Here is a 9,201-nt window from a genome sequence, read left to right as displayed (position 1 = left end):
AAGGCTTATTTCTCTAAAATGTTGCACACAAATGTGTTTACATCCCTGTTTAGTGAGCAAGATAATTGCCTTTTGCCAAGATAATCCACCCCCCTGACAAGTGTGGCATATCAAGAAGCTGATTAAACAGCATCATTGTTACAGGTGCACCTGGGGACAAAAAAAAGTCCACTCTAAAATGTGCAGTTTTGTCACACAACATAATGCCACGTGTGTCTCAAGTTTTGAGGGATCATGCAATTGGCATGCCGAGTGCAGGAATGTCCAACAAAGCTGTTGCCAGATAATTTAATGTTCATTTCTCTAGCATAAGCCACCTCCAACATTGTTTTAGAGAATTTGGCAGTACATCTGACCGGCCTCACAACCGCTGACCATGTGTAACCACGGCAGTTCTGGACCTCCACATCTGGCTTCTTCACCTGCGGGATCATCTGAGACCAGCCACCCAGGCAGCTGATGAAACTGAGTATTTCTGTAGGTAATAAATACTTTTTGTGGGAAAAACGAATTCTGATTGGCTGGGCCTGGCTCTTCAGTGGGTGGGACTATGCCCTCCCAGGTCCACCCATGGCTGAGCCCCTGCCCAGTCATGTGAAATCCATATATTAGGGCCTAATGACATTATTTAAATGTACTGATTTCCATCTATGAACTTGTTGCATGTTGTTTTTACATTTTTGTTCAGTATATATTAAATTAAATGAATACAACATTCTAATATTATTAATGCCTTTCTCTCCTTGCAGGGGATTAGACAGATGAACTGCAGCCCCCAGTTGCCCAAGCCTCAAAACCAGAACCGTGGGGAGACAATACTTGTAATTGTAAGAAATATTAACTTATTGGCTTTCCTGTATCTGTGCATGAGTCTTTAGAACACAGTCCATTGTACAAAATAAGTAATCCCCAAGTGGGGTACATAACAAGGGGAGGAACCTCAAAAGCTTGTTTAGTACATGAGGGAAAATGTAGTCTTGACAACCACCGGTTGTTGTTGTTTTTACACAGGACAGGAGTTTACAGGTATTTGTTCCAGCCCTTCACTAACACCTCAATCAACTAATTGTGAACTCAATTGTAGACCATGAATAGTTGAACAAGGTGTATATACTGAACAAAAATATTAACACAACATACAACAAGTTCAAAGATTTTACTGAGTTACAGTTTATAGAAGGAAACTAGTGGAAGCAGAGAGAACAGTCTATGATTCCAGTGGCTGGAATCTTTAATGATTTTCTGGAACTTCCTTTCACACCGCCTGAAATAGAGGTCTTGGATGGCAGGGTGCTCAGCCCCAGTGATGTACTGGGCTTTCTGCACCACCCTTTGTAGCGCCATGCGATCGAGAGCGGTGCTGTTGCCATACCAAGTGTACGTGATTTGTACACCGAGAAACCTGAACCGCTCAACCAGCTCCACTGCAGCCCCATCAGTGTGGATGGGGGCGTGCTGGGCCCTTCGTTTCCTGTAGTCCACGATCAGCTCCTTGGTCTTACTGACATTGAGAGGTTGTTGTCCTGGAACCACACTGCCAGGTCACTGACCTCCTCCCTGTAGGCTGTCCCATTGCCGCCGGTGATCAGGCTTACCATGTTGTTTTTATCAAACTTAATGATGGTGTTGGAGTTGTGAGTGGTCATGCAGTTGTGGGTGAACAGGGGCTATAGGAGGACACAAAGCACACATCCCATGTTGAGGGTCAGAGTGGCGGAGGTGATGTTGCCTACCCTCACTACCTGGAGTCAGCTGTCAGGAAGTCCAGGACCCAGTTGCAGAGGGAGGTGTTCAGTACCAGGGTCCTAAGCTTGGTTTTGAGCTTGGAGGGGACAATAGTTTTGAACGCTGTGCTGTAGTCAATGAACAGCATTCTCACATAAGAGGGATACCTATCTTAGTGGGTGAGGGCAGTGTGGAGTGCAATTGAGATTGTCCTATGGATCTGTTGGAGCAGTATGCATATTGGAGTCTAGGGTGTCTGGGATGATGGAGTCAATGTGTGCCATATCCAGCCTTTCAAAGCACTTCATGATTACAGATTTGAGTGCTACAGGGAGGTTTTTGGGAACAGGAATGGTGCTGGTCAGTTTAACACGTGGAGATTACAGACTGGAACAAGGAAAGTTTGAAAATAACCATGAATATCCCTGCCAGCTGTTCTGCGTGTGCTCTGAGAACGCACTCTGGAATACCGTCTGTCCTTGCGAGTGTTGACCTGATTAAAGTCCTTACTGTTGTTGTCCTTGGAGAGCGAGATGACCCAGTCCTCTAGGTCGGTGGGGGCCCTCACGCGCATCGACCCATTTTTAACCTATTGTCGATGAAACCCTCTTGGGCAAACACGTGGGGGCCGTGTGGGGTACACAAACAAAGATTGCATTCCTAAGGACAAATGGATTTTCGAAAGTTAGGTCGACGCAATGAAAAATATACTTCATGAACCGTCCTACAGCATGGACTGTCAATCATAGTATGCATGTGTTCAGATGATTTTCCAGAGTTTCATTGATCTCCATATATTTCTGTAAACACAAGTGTATATACTTACTATATCAGAAGTTCTATAAGGATACTTGGGAGATCTGGAAAAAAAAGCACGCATGAAACATATTTTATAGTTTGCTTTGTAAACTACCAATAAGTGGTAATATTTATAAAAAATGACAAGTGTTCATGTCTCGCCATTCTCCAAAGTTCTGGTTTTGAAGCTTGGGCATCTGGGGGCTGTAGTTCATCTTTCTAATACCCTTCAAGGAGAGAAAGGCAATAATAGTACAATAGTGTAGTCATTTAATGTAATATATTATTGTTTTATATGCATGCAAATAATTAAATTGGACATGTTATCCTTTACAATATGCCAGTGATTGTTTTGTATCCAATGCATTTAGCTTACATTAGGATGAAGTAGCTTAGGCCTTCGCACGCATGAAACATATTTTATAGTTTGCTTTGTAGATTCGAGCCAATGTCTGAAGTGTAGGGTTCTAACCCGATTCAGGGAACAGAACCAAAAACATGAAAATAAAGAAATTATTTGAGGAACAGCACCCAAACCGAAAAACAAAAGTGATCTATACTGTTCCAGAACAGAACCTCTATTTTAAAAGCATGTTAATGACGTTAATTTACATTCAGGGCATTTTTTTCTGTCCCACAAAAATTTGCAAAAAAAAACACCTATGCAAAAGCCCTCACTCTGTCAAAAACAATTTTATATCAAAGTACTGCCTTTGATTTGACAGCCTACACATGCGCAGTTTACCGTTAGACCCGATAACGTGTTTTTACGCATGAGTTTAGATCGGGGATTTCAATTTATGCCTATCGTCATACTGTTCTGTCTTTGGCTGTATTCTTTCTAGTCAAAACCCTTCGCCGGGGACCGTATCCCATAACATATTGCGACACAAACATCTCTGTATTAACGATGGACAGAAGTTCACACTTGGAATAACCTTGTGAAATGTAATTATTACGTGTATTTATTCACCAAATAATGTTAAAGTTCAACAAATTACAAATTAATTTTGAATTAACATGTTTAATCACTGGTGACAAGTTAGCTTACTTGCTAGCCAACATCTGACTTGATAGCTAGCTAGCAGGCGATCTTTAAGGTCAGCATTGTGCCAATTGTGAAGACACTAACATTTTTATAATCCTGAATTCGTGAATTTGCTAGCCAGCTAAAGACAAATCTAGCAAATCGTTTTTTTCAGGGACAGCTGGCAACTGATGTGTTCATTTCACTCCATGGCATCGGCTTGGCAGGACATAACAGTCATATCCGACTGGTTTGAAGGTACGATGTTTTAACATTTGAATAAAAACGTAGGAAATGCAGTTGGCTGCGTTTGGTTCAATCTAGGCTTGCTGGCCAGCCAGCCAGGTTATTTATGCATTCTTGTGATCGGTAAGTACATGCATGCAGTGTCTGTTTGCTAACTTTCTTGTTGTCATTTTCCCCTCCCAGCTCGTGTTGCACCATTGCATATGAAGACCATTTTTTTTAATTATCAATTAAAAATACATCGGTGACAACTTGATCAAGCCTATGAATATGCAAAACTGTTTACAGAACCATTGCACATGAATAAAGGTAGTTGTGGTTCTCACAACTTGAACCAGCACTCGAATCTGAGCAGTGAGTTTAGTCAGGAGTTTTTTCATCAGTGCGCAACATCCCTATGTTAGATAGAGAATAAAGTGTGGATCTACTTCTGTCATACAGAATTGTCAGCTCATTCTAAAATAAAGATGTGGGCGATTTGTGTCCCAGGGTACTGGAGTGTGTGCACGTTTTTATTCCTGCCCAGCACAAACACCTTGTTCAGCTATCCATGGTCTACAACTGAGACAACAATGTTGGAGGTTCATCTCCTTCATTTGTCCCCCACTTGGGGATGACTTATTCTGTACAATGGACTGTGTTCTAAGGATTCATGCACAGATACGTGAAACCAATAAGTGGTAATATTTATAAAAAATGACAAGTGTTCATGTCTCGCCATTCTCCAAAGTTCTGGTTTTGAAGCTTGGGCATCTGGGGGCTGTAGTTCATCTTTCTAATACCCTTCAAGGAGAGAAAGGCAATAATAGTACAATAGTGTAGTCATTTAATGTAATATATTATTGTTTTATATGCATGCAAATAATTAAATTGGACATGTTATCCTTTACAATATGCCAGTGATTGTTTTGTATCCAATGCATTTAGCTTACATTAGGATGAAGTAGCATAGGCCTTCTAATCGAGTTATATTGCATCATATCGCCTAGCAATATTAGTTATCAATGCATGAGTTGAATATAAACCAAGCTATCTTGACCATCAGAGTCATTTAATAATATGAATGGGTGTTATAGTAGTATGATTGTATGCAATGCAAGCCTGATCATTAGAAATTAAATACCAGCAGTCCTAATGCATGCAATATAAACTTTACAGTAAAAAACGACAAGTCTGGCTATTTATCATTCTTCAACAGTAAGCAAAATAGCTTATCTATTTGTTAAATGTTTAGCTTCAGCCTCTGTAACATGCATGCAACTGCAAGCAATACCTGTCATACGTTCACAACATTGTAGCAGGAGGCCAACCAATATGCAAGTAAAGGACCCCACATAAAATAATTATTCTGGTCTGTGTCAACTTAATACACTAACGGGTACTGAGAAGATCGATTCTGTTACTTGTTTACTTGTTATTCGTGTTAAATATTTCCATTCCTCCCTTCTATCTTGGGACTGCAAGGCCTGGCACACTTCAGAATCATTTTGGTAGCTCATGTTGACCAGCAGTGTGTGCCACAGAAAGTATTTGACTCTAACCACAAAATTAAGTAAATTAGAAGGGTAAGGTCACTGGGAAGCCAAGCCCGGGGGAGAAAAAATTCCATTTTACAACCTAAAAAAAGCCACATTACAACCTATGTGTTGTTATAATTCCGTTGTTTGCTTTATAACTTGTTAATTCATATGCCTTGTCACTGTGATAGGCCAAGCAAATAAGAAGAAACAGTGACAGAATAAATTCAACCACATCTTTGTTTCACCACAAAATCTGAGCAAAATCTGTCCGGTGAAGTCCACAAAGCATATTGCATGTAACAAACAGTTGCATGGTCAAGCAAGTTAAAACCAGTTAAATGTAACTAAATGTAATGTCATCTCCAAAATAAATTATTTATCATGAGAGGGCCCTAAACAATAATAATTTCGTATGTATTTCCTATTCAACAAAACTGTAGGAATAAGGCTTGAAATTACTTATATGCTTTCGAAATATAGTATAATCAAATTATAATATGACTAACTATATGATTTCACCTTCCTTATGACTGTAAAATTCATATTTGTATGATTAGTGTTGGAGATTTTCTAAAGGTCTATTTGAATGAAAATGTCTGCCCCCATCACTGTGAATGTCTCACAGAGATCTAGCTTGGCTTCCTGAACTCATTAGGAACTCACCTTTCGTCTCATATTAATAAACTCAGCAAAAAAAGAAAGTCCTCTCACTGTCAACTGTTTATTTTCAGCAAACTTAACATGTGTAAATATTTGTATGAACATAACAAGATTCAACAACTGAGACATTAACTGAACAAGTTCCACAGACATGTGACTAACATAAATTTAATAATATGTCGCTGAACAAGGGGGGGGGGTCAAAATCAAAAGTAACCGTCAGTATCTGGTGTGGCCACCAGCTGCATTAAGTACCTCAGTGCTTCTCCTCCTCATGGACTGCACCAGATTTGGCAGTTCTTACTGTGAGATGTTACCCTACTCTTCCACCAAGGCACCTGCAAGTTCCCGGACATTTCTGGGGGGAATGGCCCTAGCCCTCACCCACCGATCCAACAGATCCCAGACGTGCTCAATGGGATTGAGATCCGGGCTCTTCGCTGGCCATGGCAGAACACTGACATTCCTGTCTTGCAGGAAATCACGCACAGAATGAGCAGTATGGCTGGTGTCATTGTCATGCTGGAGGATCATGTCAGGATGAGCCTGCTGGAAGGGTACCACATGAGGGAGGAGGATGTCTTTCCCGTAACGCATAGCATTGAGATTGCCTGCAATGACAACAAGCTCAGTCCGATGATGCTGTGACACTCCGCCCCAGACCATGACGGACCCTCCACCTCCAAATCGATCCCGCTCCAGAGTACAGGCCTCGGTGTAACGCACATTTTTTCAACGATAAACGCGAATCCGACCATCATCCCTGGTGAGACAAAACCGCGACTCGTCAGGGAAGAGCACTGTTTGCCAGTCCTGTCTGGTGCAGCGACGGTGGGTTTGTGCCCATAGGCAACGTTTTTTGCCGGTGATGTCTGGTGAGGACCTGCCTTACAACAGGCCTACAAACCCTCAGTCCAGCCTCTCTCAGCCTATTGCGGACAGTCTGAGCACTGATGGAGGGATTGTGCGTTCCTGGTGTAACTCGGGCAGTTGTTGTTGTCATCCAGTACCTGTCCCGCAGGTGTGATGTTCAGATGTACCGATCCTGTGCAGGTGTTGTTACACGTGGTCTGCCACTGCGAGGACGATCAGCTGTCTGTCCTGTCTCCCTGTATCGCTGTCTTAGGCGTCTCACAGTACAGACATTGCAATTTATTGCCCTTGCCACATCTGCAGTCCTCATGCCTCCTTGCAGCATGCTTAAGGCACGTTCACGCAGATGAGCAGGGACCCTGGGCATCTTTCTTTTGGTGTTTTTCAGAGTCAGTAGAAAGGCCTCTAGTGTCCTAAGTTTTCATAACTGTGACCTTAATTGCCTACCGTCTGTAAGCTGTTAGTGTCTTAACGACCGTTCCACAGGTGCATGTTCATTAATTCTTTATGGTTCATTGAACAAACATGGGAAACAGTATTTAAACCCTTTACAATGAAGATCTGTGAAGTTATTTTGATTTTTACAAATTATCTTTGAAAGACAGTGTCCTGAAAAAGTAAATTTCTATGAGTTTTCCATGTATGACAAACAAAAGTGTTTTTTGTTTAAAATCTATGAATTATTTTAGATGAATGGCTATAAATTGTTCCCTGAATATGCTACCATAATGAAACCACTCTTTCCTGATGCGCTACGATTTAACGATTGCAGGCATGTGCTTTGTCAGTGGCTGTGATGTAGGGTTCAGCCAGAAGTTGACGGACAATTGGATGAGCGAATTAAATGGGAAGAGGGACATTCCAGCTTCAAGTGTTTCAGATTTCACATCCTACATCACACTGGCTCAGAAAATATACTCTGTGTGGGAACCAGGGCTCAATACAGTGCCCACAGATCGATTTATAAGCGAAAATGTAAGTCAAAACCGGTACCAGAACCTCACAGGTCCCCTAAACAAGGTACTTTACATCTAAGAGATAATAATTCATGTTTGATTAACTATTGATTTAGAACCACGGAGAGTTACCAAAACCAGCAAAGAAAATAGGAGGTCCGTTCACTATTCCAGCTCCATTTCAATTTCAACGTCATCAAATCACCTACGCTTAGTCTAATACAGTGACAACTAAAAGATACCAAAAACGATTTAGTCCAATCAACGTAAGCTAAATGTGATGTGGCTGTCCATGGTACTGATTTATGTGCAAGTAGAAAAAACATGTTGACTCACCCTACTTGTAGAAAAATGCATGCACAAATGCCAATGCCATCCTCCTCTCTTTCATGTTGCCAAAACAGTCTATGACTCTGTCATACAATATACACTATTCGTTTTTGTTGTCCTAGGCTACCTGGATAAAGCTGGTTGCTTGCTAGCCTAACTTCCTTTCATGGGCAAAAATGAGCTAGCTAGTTAACATTAGCTTACTTGCTACATCTAGCTACATATTGAACTTCCATCCTCTCAGGCCAGGGGCACAGTGTATGAAATGATGGTTGGATAAGGAATCACGATTATAAGTCCAAATTCATATCTTCATCCATGGCTGATTTAGGAAAGGGTCAATTTTAGCTAGCTAGGCACCAGAGGACAACAACACAACAAGATGCAACAATTCAAGTTTTTCAATCAATGACGTTTGGCTTTTGATGTTATGTGATTGGTGTGAAGCCAAATCCAAACTGTCCTCCCTTGACACTTTTTGTTGTTGTTGATGCACCAGGACCATTCACAGTTAAGCTCGCTCAGTTTAGCTCAACGCTGGTTGGCTATTATTATTTTATTTGTTTTAATTATCAAGGGAGGCCAAATGCTTACTGGCTTCCCTTGCATTCAATGCTACGGGCGGCAAAAATGTCATACTCTTTTTGACAAGACAGCATCAGATAAATGGGCAACACATACTGAGACAGGGGGGCGCTGTTTCACTCACTCGGATGCTTTCTCTGGTGAGATGCATTCAGCCTCTTGTGAATTGAAGAAAAATTATGAAACAGAGCGATGAAAGAAATTATTTCATTTTTTCCTTACTACATCTTTGGGGAAGCCAGGCTTCCATCAATACACGCCACTGGGGTCTTGAACAAGTGATCGACAATGGGACAGGTCAGGAAGCTAGAGCATGAAATGAAGCAATAGACAATGTGATCAATCTGTGCATAATAGCAAACAACATCAACCTGTGCATAATAGCAAATTACATCAACCTGTGCATGGTGAATAGCAAACGACAAAACAATAGACATCAGCAATACAATATAGTATTGGCACATATGGAACCCCATAGAAC

General features: G+C 41.3%; 1 long non-coding RNA gene across 1 annotated transcript; it reads left to right on the top strand.

The window, feature by feature from the left end:
• The first annotated feature begins 350 nt into the window (after positions 1-350).
• On the top strand, positions 351-3,727 carry LOC139416156 (uncharacterized). Its single transcript, XR_011635065.1, has 3 exons — positions 351-477; positions 750-827; positions 3,709-3,727. It is a non-coding gene; the product is annotated as an uncharacterized lncRNA (long non-coding RNA).
• Positions 3,728-9,201: the final 5,474 nt, after the last annotated feature.

The sequence above is a fragment of the Oncorhynchus clarkii genome, chromosome 9 (assembly GCF_045791955.1).
Source record: "Oncorhynchus clarkii lewisi isolate Uvic-CL-2024 chromosome 9, UVic_Ocla_1.0, whole genome shotgun sequence".
Taxonomy (NCBI): Eukaryota; Metazoa; Chordata; class Actinopteri; order Salmoniformes; family Salmonidae; genus Oncorhynchus; species Oncorhynchus clarkii.
This window is presented reverse-complemented; position numbering and strand designations above follow the sequence as displayed.